This window comes from Leucoraja erinacea, chromosome 19, assembly GCF_028641065.1.
Source record: "Leucoraja erinacea ecotype New England chromosome 19, Leri_hhj_1, whole genome shotgun sequence".
In the NCBI taxonomy this organism is placed as follows: domain Eukaryota; kingdom Metazoa; phylum Chordata; class Chondrichthyes; order Rajiformes; family Rajidae; genus Leucoraja; species Leucoraja erinaceus.
The window spans coordinates 21,473,001-21,486,925 of record NC_073395.1 but is presented as its reverse complement, the minus strand read 5'-3'; the positions used below and the strand labels follow the sequence as shown (position 1 = coordinate 21,486,925).

Below are 13,925 nucleotides of genomic sequence, written 5' to 3'. Positions count from 1 at the left end.
GGGGCAGCATGCAGTACACGGATCACTGTATAATCTGCGGCTTTAGCAACATCTTCCCACTGAGGCAGGGAGCTGGAAATGGTGGGGGTGGGGAGGGGAGTGAGTGGTGGGTTCTATAAATGCTGGCAAGGATCAAGCTGACTAGAGACTGTATACAGGAGGATAGAATTCAATCATGTGCAGGCAGGCTCTCAGCATTAATGTTCACCTCCTGACCCCACCAGTATTAGATGATGCCTGCTGTGAAAGCTCTTAACATAAAAGCGAATCGTCCCCAACTCCAACAGCATTCAATCTCAGCCGCACCGATTCACTGCCTGAGATAGACACAAAGTGCTGGAGTAACTCAACAGGTCAGGCAGCATCTCTGGAGAAAAAGGATAGGCGATTTTTCGGGTTGGGTCCCTTCTTCGGACTTGAAGTAGGGAGTTGTGGAATTGCTGGTGGCAAGAAAAGACCAGGACAAATCATGGGCGGCAACAAATGACCCCAGGCAGGGTAGTGCCCTGATAGGGCCACTGTTGGCCTCGGAAATTGTGATCTCAAGAGGGATACAATGTGGGGAACTGTGGAAATTGTTAGGTAGACTAAGAAAAAATGTTGGAGTCCTTCAGCGGGTCAGGCAGCATCTCTGGTGAGAAGGAATGGGTGACGTTTCGGGTCGAGACCCTTCTTGTTAAAAGGCTAGGGTGTGGTGCGGTGGGCATAGAGGGCAAGTGGGGAAGGGAGGGGAGTGTAAAACAAGTGGGCAGCACAGTGGCCCAGCAGTAGAGTTGCTGCCTTACAATGTCAGAGACCCGGGTTCGATCCTGACTATGGGTGCTGTCTGTCTGGAGTTTGTACAGTACGTTCTCCCTGTCATCGCGTGGGTTTCCTCTGGGTGCTCTGGTTTCCTGTCACACAACAAAGACATACTGTTTGTTGGTTAATTGGCTTCAGTAAAATTGTCCCTAGTGCAGGGGTTCCCTACCTTTTTCGGCCCGTTTACCCCTGTCAACTTTATTAGCAAATACAGCAGTTAGCAGATACCGGTATACCAGAACAAAACACAGTCAGTCAATGAGAAAAAATATGTACAAATCCAGAATCAACAGATTTAGCCCCTGGGTAATCGAAATTTACCCTCTGGGGGAAAATATACCCCTGGTTGGGAACCCTTGGTCTAGTGTATAGGATAGTGCTAGTTGGCGCAGACTCGGTATCTCTAAGTTAATCTAAACTAAACTAAACTAGATAATTCAACGTTCAAACGTATAAGCTACCAACTCACTGCCTGCACATGTTAGCTATGAATTTTCAAGAGACTGCATTTAACACAACACTGGATCTGAGCCAGAAAGCTACGGGTTAACATCTCACTCCAGACCTTTGAGCAAAGTTTAGGATTGCTGCACTGTCAGAGGTTTTGGATGCAAAGCTGAAATCGTGCTCAAGTGAATGAAAAATTATATCCCATTACTCTATTTTTTTGAAGAATGTCTGGCAAATATTTTTCACCTGTTTTTTGTTAACTATCATTGACACATTATGAAATGCTTCCTCACCCTCCTCTAACACAAATGTGGCACAGTGGCGCAGTGGGTAGAGCCGCTACCTCACAGCGCCAGAGACCCAGGTTTCAATCCTGACCTCAGGTGCCCTCTTGTGTGAGGAGTTTGCACATTCTCCCCGTGACCACAGCCCAAAAAAACATGCAGGTTGGTAGGTTAATTGCCCTCTGTAAATTGTCCCAGGTGCGGTGGGAGTGGATGAGTAAGTGGGATAACATAGAACTCATTTGAATGGCTGATCGATGATCAGTGTAGACTCGGTGGGCCGAAAGGTCTGTTTCCATGCTATATCTGTAAGCTAAACTAAAAACTAAACAATTTTTTTTAAAACAGCGGTACTAGTCTAAATATTTATTCTGATTACAACAGTGGAACTTGTGTAGATGAGGCATCTTGGTCGTCGTGGGCAAGTTGGGCCAAAGGATCTGTTTCCATGCTATACGAATCTATGACTCGAAGACTCTATGTTATAGGAATCATTTAGAGGGATGTAGGACAAACAAAGGCAAAGGGGATGAGCTCAGATGGACGGCATGTATCATTTGGACCAAAATCCCAATTTTTATGCTGTATGATGAAATGACTCCAAGCTTGGTTGTGCCTCCTCAAGCCTAACTGAAGGAAAACACAAAATGTCAGAGTAAGTCAACAGGTCAGACAGCATCTGTGGAGGGAATGAATATACAAAGTTTCGGGTCGGGGCCCTTCTTCAGACAGGAGGAAATATTTAGACACACGGAACTGTGCAGAGGCTGGTTTTCAACAAAACACTGAACTAAATACTTTCTGTTTTTCGTCTATCAAATCCTTTAATCATTTTGAACAGCCTTGTTAAACCATTGCTTCACCTTCTGAACTCAATGGAAAACACAACAAGTTTCTGAGTTATAAGCCCATGTGAATCTGTGTGGCTCCTTCACCAATACCAACAGCTTGTTGTATATCTTTATTGTCATTTCCTGAGTATTCGCATACCCAGAGGAAACAAAAAAACGTTGCTCAACCAGTGTCCATTCAGTGTGCATGAAAAAATAAATAGAAATGAAAATAAAAAATACATGTCATGAACAAATTTAACACTCTACTAAACATTAAACGGCCGTTCCGACCGGCAGCGGCACAACAGTGGCTCTGCTGCAGTGTGGGGGTTTGTGCGCGATACTTGGCAGGGGGCAAAGTCCATTTAACAGTCTTATAGCCTGTGGGAAGAAGCTGAGGAGCATCCTGCTGGTTTTGCAGCTAATGCTCCTGTACCTCTTCCCAGATGGGCGGATGGAGAAAATGTCATGCGATGGGTGGTAAGGGTCTTTGATGATGGAGATGGCTCTGTTGATACATCTCTTCCTGTATATGTCCAGCAGGAAGGGGAGTGGAGCACCAATAATCCTGCTTGCGGTCTTCACTATCCTGTCCAGTTGGTGCCGTTCGTACGCCTTGCAGCTCCCGAACCAGGAAGTGATGCCGTATGTCAGTGTGCTCTCGACAGTCCCCCTATAAAAAGTCCGTAGGTGTGTGGTGGGGAGGCCTGCTTTACGTAGTCTTCGGAGAGGGTGAAGTCGCTGCTGGGCTCTCTTGACCAGAGCTGTGGTGTTGGCCGTGGACGTCAGGTCATCAGACAGATGTAGTCCTAAGAACTTCATGCTGCTGACCCTTTCCACATCAGCTCCGTCGATGTGCAGAGGTGTATGGTGTTGTTTCCCCGCCCTCCTGAAGTCAACCACCATCTCCTTAGTTTTTCCCACGTTAAGAATGAGTCGATTCAGAGTTGGGTCGCTTTGGTCGATTCAGAGTTTTCAGCACCAGCGGTATGCAGCGCCACAGTGGCGCAGCAGTAGAGTTGCTGCCTTAGTGCCAGGGACCCGGGCTTGATCCTGACTACAGGTGCTGTCTGTGCGCAGTTTGTACGTTTTCTCTGTGAGCACGTAGGTTTCCTCCGGGTGCTCCGGTTTCCCCCCAAAACTCCAACGATGTAAAGGTTTGTAGGTTAATTGGTTTCTGTAAAATTTTCCCTAGTGTGTAGGTTAGAACTAGTGTACAGGGTGATCACTGGTTGGCGCAGACTTGGTGGGCTGAAAGGTCTGTTTCAAAGCTGCATCTCTAAAGTAAAGCTTCCATTCTTTATATACCAATCCCTTCATACATGACCAGCAATGCATTTGTATTTTTGGTTTCTCATTGTTCCTCAGACACTAGTTTTCTGATGTGTAGGAAGGAACTGCTGGTTTACATTGAAGATAAACACAGAATGTTGGAGTAACACAGCGGGTCAGGCAGCATCTCTGGAGAGAAGGAATGGGTGATGATTTGTGTTGAGAAATAAAGGTCTCAATCTGAAACGTCACCCATTCCTGCTCTCCAGTGATGCTTACTGTCCCTCTGAGTTACTCCAATAGTTTTCTGATGTTGGAAACAGAAGCTAATTTGGAAATAGTTTAATATCAGAAACAAATCAAATTATTTGGTTAATGACTTGCATATTAAATGGATATCCCTCATTCAAATAAATGATAATAATAATTTCTGAAATATAGGACTCTCCTAAAAATGGGTTTCTTTCCATGTGGTCACACACACACACTCAGATACATATACACTTACTCACACACACACTCAGATACATATACACTTACTCACACACACACTCAGATACATATACACTTACTCACACACACACTCAGATACATATACACTTACTCACACACACACTCAGATACATATACACTTACTCACACACACACTCAGATACATATACACTTACTCACACACACACTCAGATACATATACACTTACTCACACATACAATCAGATACATACACACTCACTCACACACACTCAGATACATGCACACTCACTCATACACACACTCAGATACATACACACTTACACACACACACAAGCACACATACACTCATTCACATGCACACACATACACATACACTCAAATACAGTACATACACACATACACTGACTCACGCACACATACTGACTCACTCACACACACTCACACATTGTCTATCAGTGAGAACAGTTGCTGCTTTGTCCTTCTGTGCCTCATTTGTCAACAGTGTGGAAGACAGTTGTTAGATTTTATCAAGATTATGTAAAGTCGATAAGAAAATGCTTGCTGTCGGTTCCCCAAACACTGGTGTCGACATGTAGATATGAGTACATGTTTACAAACACACAATAAATGCAGCTAATTATGTGCATGAACACACACACACAAATACACACACATACATCCACACCCACACACTCGCATACTCTCAACCCACAAGCACACAGTCACACACACACACTTGCATACACACACTGTTTTCACACACATACAAATTCACATTCAAATACACACGCACACACTCAAACTCACACACACACTCATGTGCACACACACTCATACTCTGCTGTTCACACACATCCCGACAATCACTTAAATGTTTCAGACACACATCAGACGGCACTAACCTCACAAGTGCTGCCATTTTAAATGACACTAACATTATCTGGTTTAACCCCTTGGTTGTCTTTACGGTTTTGCTGTCTGAGGAGCTGTGGGGATGAAAAAAAATTCCAGCCAGAACCTGTTTCAACACAGACCATTCTGCAATGTGTTGCATAACCTATAATCCACCTAGAACCCTATAATTGGAAGAAACCGGCAAGCAGGCCTCATGCTGGGAACAAAGAGATCAGGACAACAGATGCCATCTTCTTAACTCCACTTGTGTGCTGCATGAGAGAGTGTTTTTTTGTTTTTCATGCTGCATGCATGAAACAGAGTGAGTGCATGAGAGAGTGTTTTATTGTTTTTCGTTTTTAGAGATACACTGTGGAATCACTGTGTATCTCTATCAATCACCCCGTACACTAGATCTATCCTCCTCACTAATTTACAGAAGGCAATTAATTTACAAATTTGCACGTATTTGGAATGTGGGAGGAAACCAGAACTCCTGGAGAAAACCCATGCGGTCACAGGGAGAACGTGGAAACTCCTTACAGACAGCACCCGTAGACAGGATCGATCCCGGGACTCTGGCGCTCTAATGCCCCTGTCCCACTTAGGAAACCTGAACGGAAACCTCTGGAGACCCACCCAAGGTTTCCGAGCAGTTCCCGGAGGTTGCCGGAGGTTGCAGGTAGTGGAGGCAGGAAGCAGACTGACAAAAACCTCCGGGAACCGCACGGAAACCTTGGGTGGGGCGCAAAGTCTCCAGAGGTTTCCGTTCAGGTTTCATAAGTGGGACAGGGGCATAAGGCAGCAGATCTATTGCTGCGCTATTGTGCCGCCCTGTTTGCATCCACCGAAGATGTAGCATTAATTTAGGATTATTTCACGCTAAACACCGCTCTCCACTGAATCTTGGTACACGTGACAATAGTAAACTAAACTAAACTAAATTACATGTTCAATCAACATAACTTGAACAGTTTATTTGGTCATTATCTTATTACCGTTTGTAAGAGCTCACTGTTTATATATTGCCCACCTCCGCATTGCCTAGAATACAGCAGTGACTAAACTTCAATAGTTCTTCATAAGTTGCAAAGTGCTTTGACGTTGCCTGAGGTTATAAGTACATTTCGTTTGAATAGCAAAGTAGAATTATCAATCAAAGATCTAAGATCCATTTGATGGTGTTTGATTTGATGCATTGCGATCACCGACACTTGCTGAAAGAATGAGCAGAAGGCATGAGCTGATGTTGGTGAACGTTTGATTTGGGTGTGATATGGACAATCGGATATGGAAGATGTCTCTAAACCACCCTTTATGTAGCAAAGAGTTATAACCTGCTCACCCAGTGTTAAGACATTTAGGGTTGTGTAATTCTGCTTAGTTGGGTCAGGATACAGTTCAGGCATAAAGTGCTGAAGTAACTCAACGGGTCAAGCAGCATTTCTGGAGAAAAAGGATAGATGACGTTTCTGGTCAGGATCCTTCTTAAGGGTCTTTTTTTTTGGACCCTTTTTCTCAAGAGATGCTGCCTGACCCGCTGACTTACTATAGCACTTTGTGTCTCTCTTTAATTAAAAAAAACAGCATCTGCAGTTCTTTGTTTCTACAGGATAAAGTTTAGCTTTGTTTAGAGATACAGCATGGAAACAGGCCCTTCAGCCCACTGATCACACTAATTCTATGTTATCCTACTCTCTCATCCACTCCATATACAGTAAGAGGCAATTTTACAGAGGGACAATTAACCTGCCAACCCACACGTCTTTGGGATGTGGGAGGAAACAGGAGCACCTGGAGAAAACGCACACAGTCACAGGGAGAACTTGCAAACTCCACATACAGACAGCACCTTAGGTCAGAATCAAACCCAGATCACTGGCGCTGTGAGGCAGCAGCTCTACCAGCTGTGCGACTGTGCCGTTTCAGAGTTTGTGAAAAGCACTACATCTTTGTGCAAATTCAATGAACCCAGGCTAAGTTTACTATTTGCCCATGTGATGAGATTCTACATCTACCATATGTTATTTTTTTAATGAAAGCCTATAAATCTCTCGAAAAGTTCATTTGGTTAGTTTTGATTCTTTGGGCATTCATTTCCAGTGATGATTAACTGTGATGGACATATATTATCTTAAAGATATAATGGTGCAATGATAATCAATACATCTCTTCCATTGTCTCCATCTTCACTTCATGCTTCCTCGGCAAGGCTACCAGCATAATCAAGGACCAGTCGCTCCCTGGCCATGCATAATTCCTGGGCGTGCATATTTCCGGCGATCTTTCCTGGACCCAGCACTATCTTTGATCAGACATTGTGTTATTGTCCATCCGTGATCAATATTTTCATACTAAATATCTGAAAACTTCCACAGTAAAGTTTTAGTGAGATGTTGAGTATGAAAATATTGATCATAGATAGACAATAACACAAAAAAAAGATAATTTAGATATTCTTATGACATGATTGTGCAAAAAATAATGATTTTGATTATCTTGAGAGTGGATGTTTGGATTTTGAACAAATGTCTGTGCAAAACGGCCCTTGCCTGCTACAGTGTTCTTCAACAGAGTAAAATTTATGGGAATTAAACATTCAATTCCTTCCATTTGGGATAGAAATTCATGACAAAGTGAGATTTAAAAATCATGTTATATTGTGAATTCTTGCGTGATTGGGATCAGTTTGTTATTTGGATACTTTGGCACTTTAAAAAAATATATTTTTAGCCTTTTCTTAAGAATGGGATAGATATCATGGGATGACACTGATGAACATGATCTTTTGTTGGGTATTTACTATTTGTTTTAATGTTACAATAATATTAAAGTTCTGATCTTGAAAATATCACATTTTTGAATTTTCAAGGCAGTTTGGGTGTTGATTACTATTTCCGTCACAACCGTTAAATTTGTATTTAGCCATTTAGGTAATTAACTAATTATATACTTTAATTTCAGGACATCCAAGAAAGATGTATCATTTTTGTTTCAAAATGCTTCAATCTATAATAACTAAAAATTTCATTCAGTTCTCTTAATTTTTAAGAAAGTTATTTTTATGTCGATTGACTGTCCTCGATCACAGTTTTTGTGTTAAGTCAATGGAAAACCAATAGGGAACAAGATGCTAATTTCTGAGTATGAAAATAACCATAACTTTTTTAATACTGAAGATATGAACGTGAATTAGGTATCAGATTAAAGTTCTTTTTAAGCTTTATCTGATGGCATAAATTACAGGCTTGATTTTTAAAATCTTAAAATTTTGTGACTTTCCTACCAAATGTTATACCCTTTGTCCTGTATCTGGACATTGTGGATGCCTGTATTGTCATCATGTATAGTCTTTTCACTGACTGGATAGCATGCGACAAAAAAGCTCTACACTGCACCTCATTGCACTTGACAATAAACTAAACTAAACTAACTAAAAGGTAGCCTGGTGACCTGTACATACTTGTTATATCCGAGTGCATGCTTGATTCAATTGATTTGCATAAGGATGTGTATGTATTTTTGCTTATATTTTTGTACTTATAAAGATATAAGTGACTTTTGCTGCAATCCTGAGTGAAAAACAAAGTGCTGACTTTAGACTTAGACTTTCGAGGCCCTTCTGCCCACCGAGTCCGCGCCGACTAGCATTCACCTGTACACCAGCTCTATCCTACACACCAGGGACAATTTAATGAAAGCCAATTAACCTACAAACCTGTACGTCTTTGAAGTGCGGGAGGATCTTGGACTATCTTTTATTAGACTTTGCTGGACTTTATCTTGCAATAAATGTTATACCCTTTATCCTGTTATCTTTTACCTGCCAACCAGAGCACCCGGAAGAAACCTTCGCAGTCACATGGAGAACGTACAAACACCTTACAGAAAGCACACCTAGTCAGGTCTCTGACACTGTAAGGCAGCAACTCTACCACTGCGCCACTGTGTTGCCCCATTAATTTGCAAAAATATGTGTGTGTATTTTTGCTAGAGACATAAGCAACTGCAGATGCTGTCATCCTGAATGAAAAACCAAGTGTTGACTCATCCATGTTCTCTGCCTGAGCCTCGGAGTTACTCCAGCACTTTGTGTCTTATTTTGTAGACCATCATGTGCAGCTCTATGTATCTACTGTTGACTCTCTCTTGACTCATGACTCCTCTGACAATCCGGCATGCGCCCGTTGCAGCAGGTGCAGTCCGAGATTATATACTCAAGTGCTGGGCACAACGCCACCAAAGCCTGGCACAGAAGTGACAATAAAAGCAAAGGCAACTGAGCCAAGCTGACTCGTCAACATCCAAACCCGGAATGTGGGACCAATTGTCTTTGGAATGAATCCTTGAAGGCACGGAAACGTAACTGCTTGTCGACTTCCATCTACAGTTCGAGCCCAGAAGTCACCTTGTAAACTTTCCTAAGACATTCTAGAAACACCAATACACCCTTTTCTGCATTATTGGCCAAGCAGTTGTTTCCTACTGATAACATTTTCCAATATAAAAGCCTTCAAATCTACTTCCTGAATCAGAGCAGAATTCCCGATTGAATCACCAACCAATTCATTTACCCTTCATTGCAGAGTTTTAATAATTACAGTCCCAAGTAACGTCATAATAGATTTTGACCATTTTGTTATGAGAACAGATATACAGTATGCTCACTTGCATTTCAGACTTGAGAGTTAATCTGAAGTATGTGTTTCAAATGTTTAATGGACTTGGTCGTTTAGTTTAGATCAGTTTACTTTAGTTTAGATAGACATAAAATAGTGGAGTAACTCAGCGGGTCAGGCAACATCTCTGGAGAAAAGGAATAGGTGACATTTCAGGTGGAGACCCTTCTTCAAGTACTGCATGGGAACAAGCCCTTTGGTCCACAATGTCCACGATGCCAAGTTAAACTAATTGCTTCTGCCCGCACATGATCCACATCCCTCTATTCTTGCATATCCGTGTACCTTTCCAAAAACCACTTTCGTATCTGCCACCCCTGGCAGTATGTTCTAGGCATCCACCACTCCCTGTGTAAAATAACGTTGTCATTGGAGACCCTCAGACTATCTTTAATCGGACTTTATCTTGCACAAACCGTTATTCCATTTATCATGTGTCTGTACACTGTGGATGGTTCAATTGTAATCGTGTATTGTCTTTCCGCTGACTGGTTAGTGAACAAAATTCAACAAAAGCTTTTCATTGTACCTCGGTGCACGTGACAATAAACTAAACTTTATGTTTGTAGGTGGCACAATGACGCAGCGGTAAAGTTGCTGCCTTACAACGCCAGAGATCCGGGTTCGATCCTGACTACGGGTGCTACCTATACGAAGACTGTAAGTTCTCCCAGTGACTGCGTGGGTTTTCTCCAGGTGCTTTGGTTTCTTCCCACATCCCAAGGACGTACAGATTTGAAGGTTAATTGGTTTCGGTAAGTTGTAAAATCGTCCCTGGTGTGTTGGATCGTGCTAGTGTGCGGGGTGATCGCTGGTCAGCGTGGACTTGGCGGGCTGAAGGGCCTGTTAATGCACTGTATCTCTCAATTCTAAAGTCTAAAATTTCTGGAGCCAACTGTGAACAGGACACAGGTAGAGAAGAATAATAAATATCTGAAGTACAGTCTGGCTGTAAATTAAAGGAGCAGAAAAAAAAGTGCTCCACATTACAATGGTGGTTGAATATCGGGACAATAACATCCTGCGAGGGAGCAGTTTCCATGCGCACACACCCTATCATGAGCTCTACCCAGGGAATTTCCATTCATTACAATGGATGCTGACTTCCTTCTATTATATATGAGGCCAAGTTAGCAGAGCAGACCAGACAACAGATTATCTGCAACAACCCCAGTGTTAAAATAGAATCCACTGCCAAACACTTGGGCGGACAGCAGCTGTTCACACAAAGTGCTGGAGTAATTCTGCAGGTCAGGCAGCACCTCTTGAGAACATGGATAGGTGACGTTTCGGGTCAAGACCCTTCTTCAGACCCAAATTTCACCCATCCATGTTCTCCAGAGATGCTGTCTGAAGATGGGTCCCGACCTGAGACTTTTTCTCCAGAGATGCTGCTGAGTTACTCCAGCACTTTGTGTCCTTTTGTGTCAACCTACATCTGCAGTTTATTGTTTCTACATGCTGCCTGAACTGCAAAGTTACTCCAGCACTTTGTGTCATTTTGTGTAATCCAGCATCTGCAGTTGTTTATTTCTCTCGGCTGTTCCTCATTCTGCCTCTTCTGGTACTTACAATGGTATGCTCATTTTTTTTTCCAATAAAATATTGATTAAGGGATAAATATTGGCCAGAGACCAGGGATGCCTACGCTATTCTTTGAAATGTTCAAGAGTATTTATTTGCCATATGTATCAAAAACCGCAGACTGGAGACCAGCAGCCAATAGACCAACTGATAATCAATGGGGAACCTGTGGAAAACGCCACAAGATTTACCTATCTTGGCAGCATGTTCACAGTAGATGGAGATGTAGAGGTCGACATCAACTCCCGAATTGGCAAAGATGCTTCAGTCTTCAGACGAATGCAGCCAATATGGTCTAGTGGCAGGATATCCAAGATTCTGAAAGTCAAGCTCTTCCAGTCAATAGTCCTCCCTACAGCCCTCTAAGCCAGTGAGACATGGAAAATCTATGAAGATGAAAAAGAAATTGGATGCATTTTGACAACGTTGATTGAGGAAGATCCTGAGGACTAGCTACAGAGACCACATCACACACGAGGAGATCTACCGTGAAACTGCAACAAAGTATCCCAGCCAGGACATAGAGGGACGCAGGATGAGATTTCCAGGACATGTACTCAGAATGTCACCAGAACGTGCACCTAAGATAGCAATGACATGGCAACCTGACGGAAGAAGGAAAAGAGGCCGACCAAAACTCACATGGATGATTTGGAAGCCCGGGACGCAAGCCTATCGAGGGTGGAAGATGTCACACATGATCGAACAGAACGGCGAAAGCTTGCTGCCCAATGCACTCAACAGTGTGGGAGGAACTAAGTCTAAGTCTAAGTATCAAAAACGGGACAATTCAATTCTTCACCACTCCAATCCCACTGCAAATAGCAAGTGCCGACTTATTACAAGGATTGAAACATCAAGTCTTATTAGCTCTACTTACTTGCTGCAGCTTAACAGGTCTGTAAACATAATGCTCATAGATGACATCATCAACAAAAAAAGTTCAAGAAATTAAAAATACTAATTTTGGGGAAAAATAGTAATTCGTAGTGTAGCTGGTGTTTGTAGTGATCAAGTGCCTGATCGGTGTTGGGAAGAAGCTGCTCCTGAACCTGGACGTTACAGTTTTCAGGCTCCTGTGCCTTCTTCCCAATGGCAGGAGTGAATAGAGAGCGTGGCCAGAGTGGTGTGGGTCTCTGATGATGCTGGCTGTTTTTTAGATCGCCGCGACTCCTGTAGATCCCTTTGATGGTTGGGAAGTCAGTACCCGTGATGGTGAACCAAATAACTACTGTGGCAGCACAGTAGCGCAGCGGTAGAGTTGGTGCCTTACAACATCAGCGATCCAGGTTCGATCCTGACCACGGGTGCTGTCTGTACGGACTTTGCACATTCTCCCTGTGACAGCGTGGGTTTCCTCTGAGTGCTCCAGTTTCCTCTCACACTCCAAAGATGTACAGATTTGGAGACTAATTGGCTTCTGTAAATTGTCCCCTAGAGTGTAGGATAGAAGAAGTGTACGGGGAGATTGTTAGTCGGCGCAGACTCGGTGGGCCGAAGGGCCTGTTTCCACGCTGTATCTCTAAACTAAAGTGTACTGTGCACAGTTTTATTCCCCTTACAGTCTCCTGCCTTTTCCACACATTAGTATCATGCATTGGCTTGTTTTGGCAACAATCTTGAAAGGGTTATGTTAATCTTTTGAAGATGTAGGTTTAGGTTTCACTGGAGAGACAGATGCTGTTGATATTTGAGAGAACATTACTGTGGTTTAAATGTTAAGAATCCAAAATCTTGCTTTCTTGCTTGCAGTTGCTTGTTAATCTACATGAAAAATCTGAGCGCACACACACCCAGTCTGCCGCTTTTTCATCTTCCCCCTTCATCTCCTTTCCCCACCTTCCAGCATCTGAGACACTGAAGAAAAGCCAAATACCTCCCACGACCCCCATTGCATTTGAGGAGCTGAACTGTGTGGATTGTTTTTGAATCAGAACCCTGATGGCAGAGGCATCCCACTATAAGTGTGGATCGGATCGACAAGTGGGGCAGGTGGCACATTGGCGCAGCAGTAGAGCACCAGAGACCCGGTTCGATCCTGACCTCAGGTGCGGTGTCTGTGTGGAGTTTGTACATTCTCCCTGTGACCACGTAGGTTTCCTCCAGTTTCCTTTCACATCCCAAAGACGTGCAGGTTCGTTGGTTAATTGGCCTCTGTAAATTGCCCCTAGTGTGTAGGGAGTTGGTGCAAAAGTGGGACAATGTGGAACTAGTGTCACAGGGAGAATTGATTGATGGTCGGCATCTTTAAACTAAACTAAACTAATCATCCAATTAGAAAACTCCTACGATCCTGACCTCGGGTGCTGTCTGTGTGGAGTTTGCACATTCTCTCTGTGACTGCATGGGTTTCCTCTGGCTGCTCCGGTTTCCTCCCACATCCCAAAGTTGTGCAGATTTGTAGGTTAATTGGCCCTATTGTGTGGGATAGAACGAGTGTCTGGGAGATCGGTGGTCGGTGGCGACACGGTGGACTGAATGGCCTGTTTCCATGCTGTATATGCAAACTAAACGAAACTAATAGTGGGATGGGAATGGTTACTGGGAAGATAAGGTCTTGTCAAGACAAGGGAGCAGGACCAACATCCTTTCACAGGAGTTTGCTGATAGGATGTTTAGTTTAGTTTAGTTTAGCTTAGTTTAGTATGATACAGC

The 13,925-nt window shown here is 43.2% G+C and overlaps 1 long non-coding RNA gene across 1 annotated transcript in view; it reads left to right on the top strand.

Moving 5' to 3' along the window:
• Nucleotides 1-10,197: 10,197 nt before the first annotated feature.
• The window catches only part of LOC129706352 (uncharacterized), a 51,202-nt gene continuing 47,474 nt past the window's right edge, over nucleotides 10,198-13,925 (top strand). Inside the window, exon 1 of the long non-coding RNA XR_008725040.1 lies at nucleotides 10,198-10,441. This is a non-coding gene — a long non-coding RNA (uncharacterized LOC129706352). The remainder of the gene's footprint in view (nucleotides 10,442-13,925) is intronic.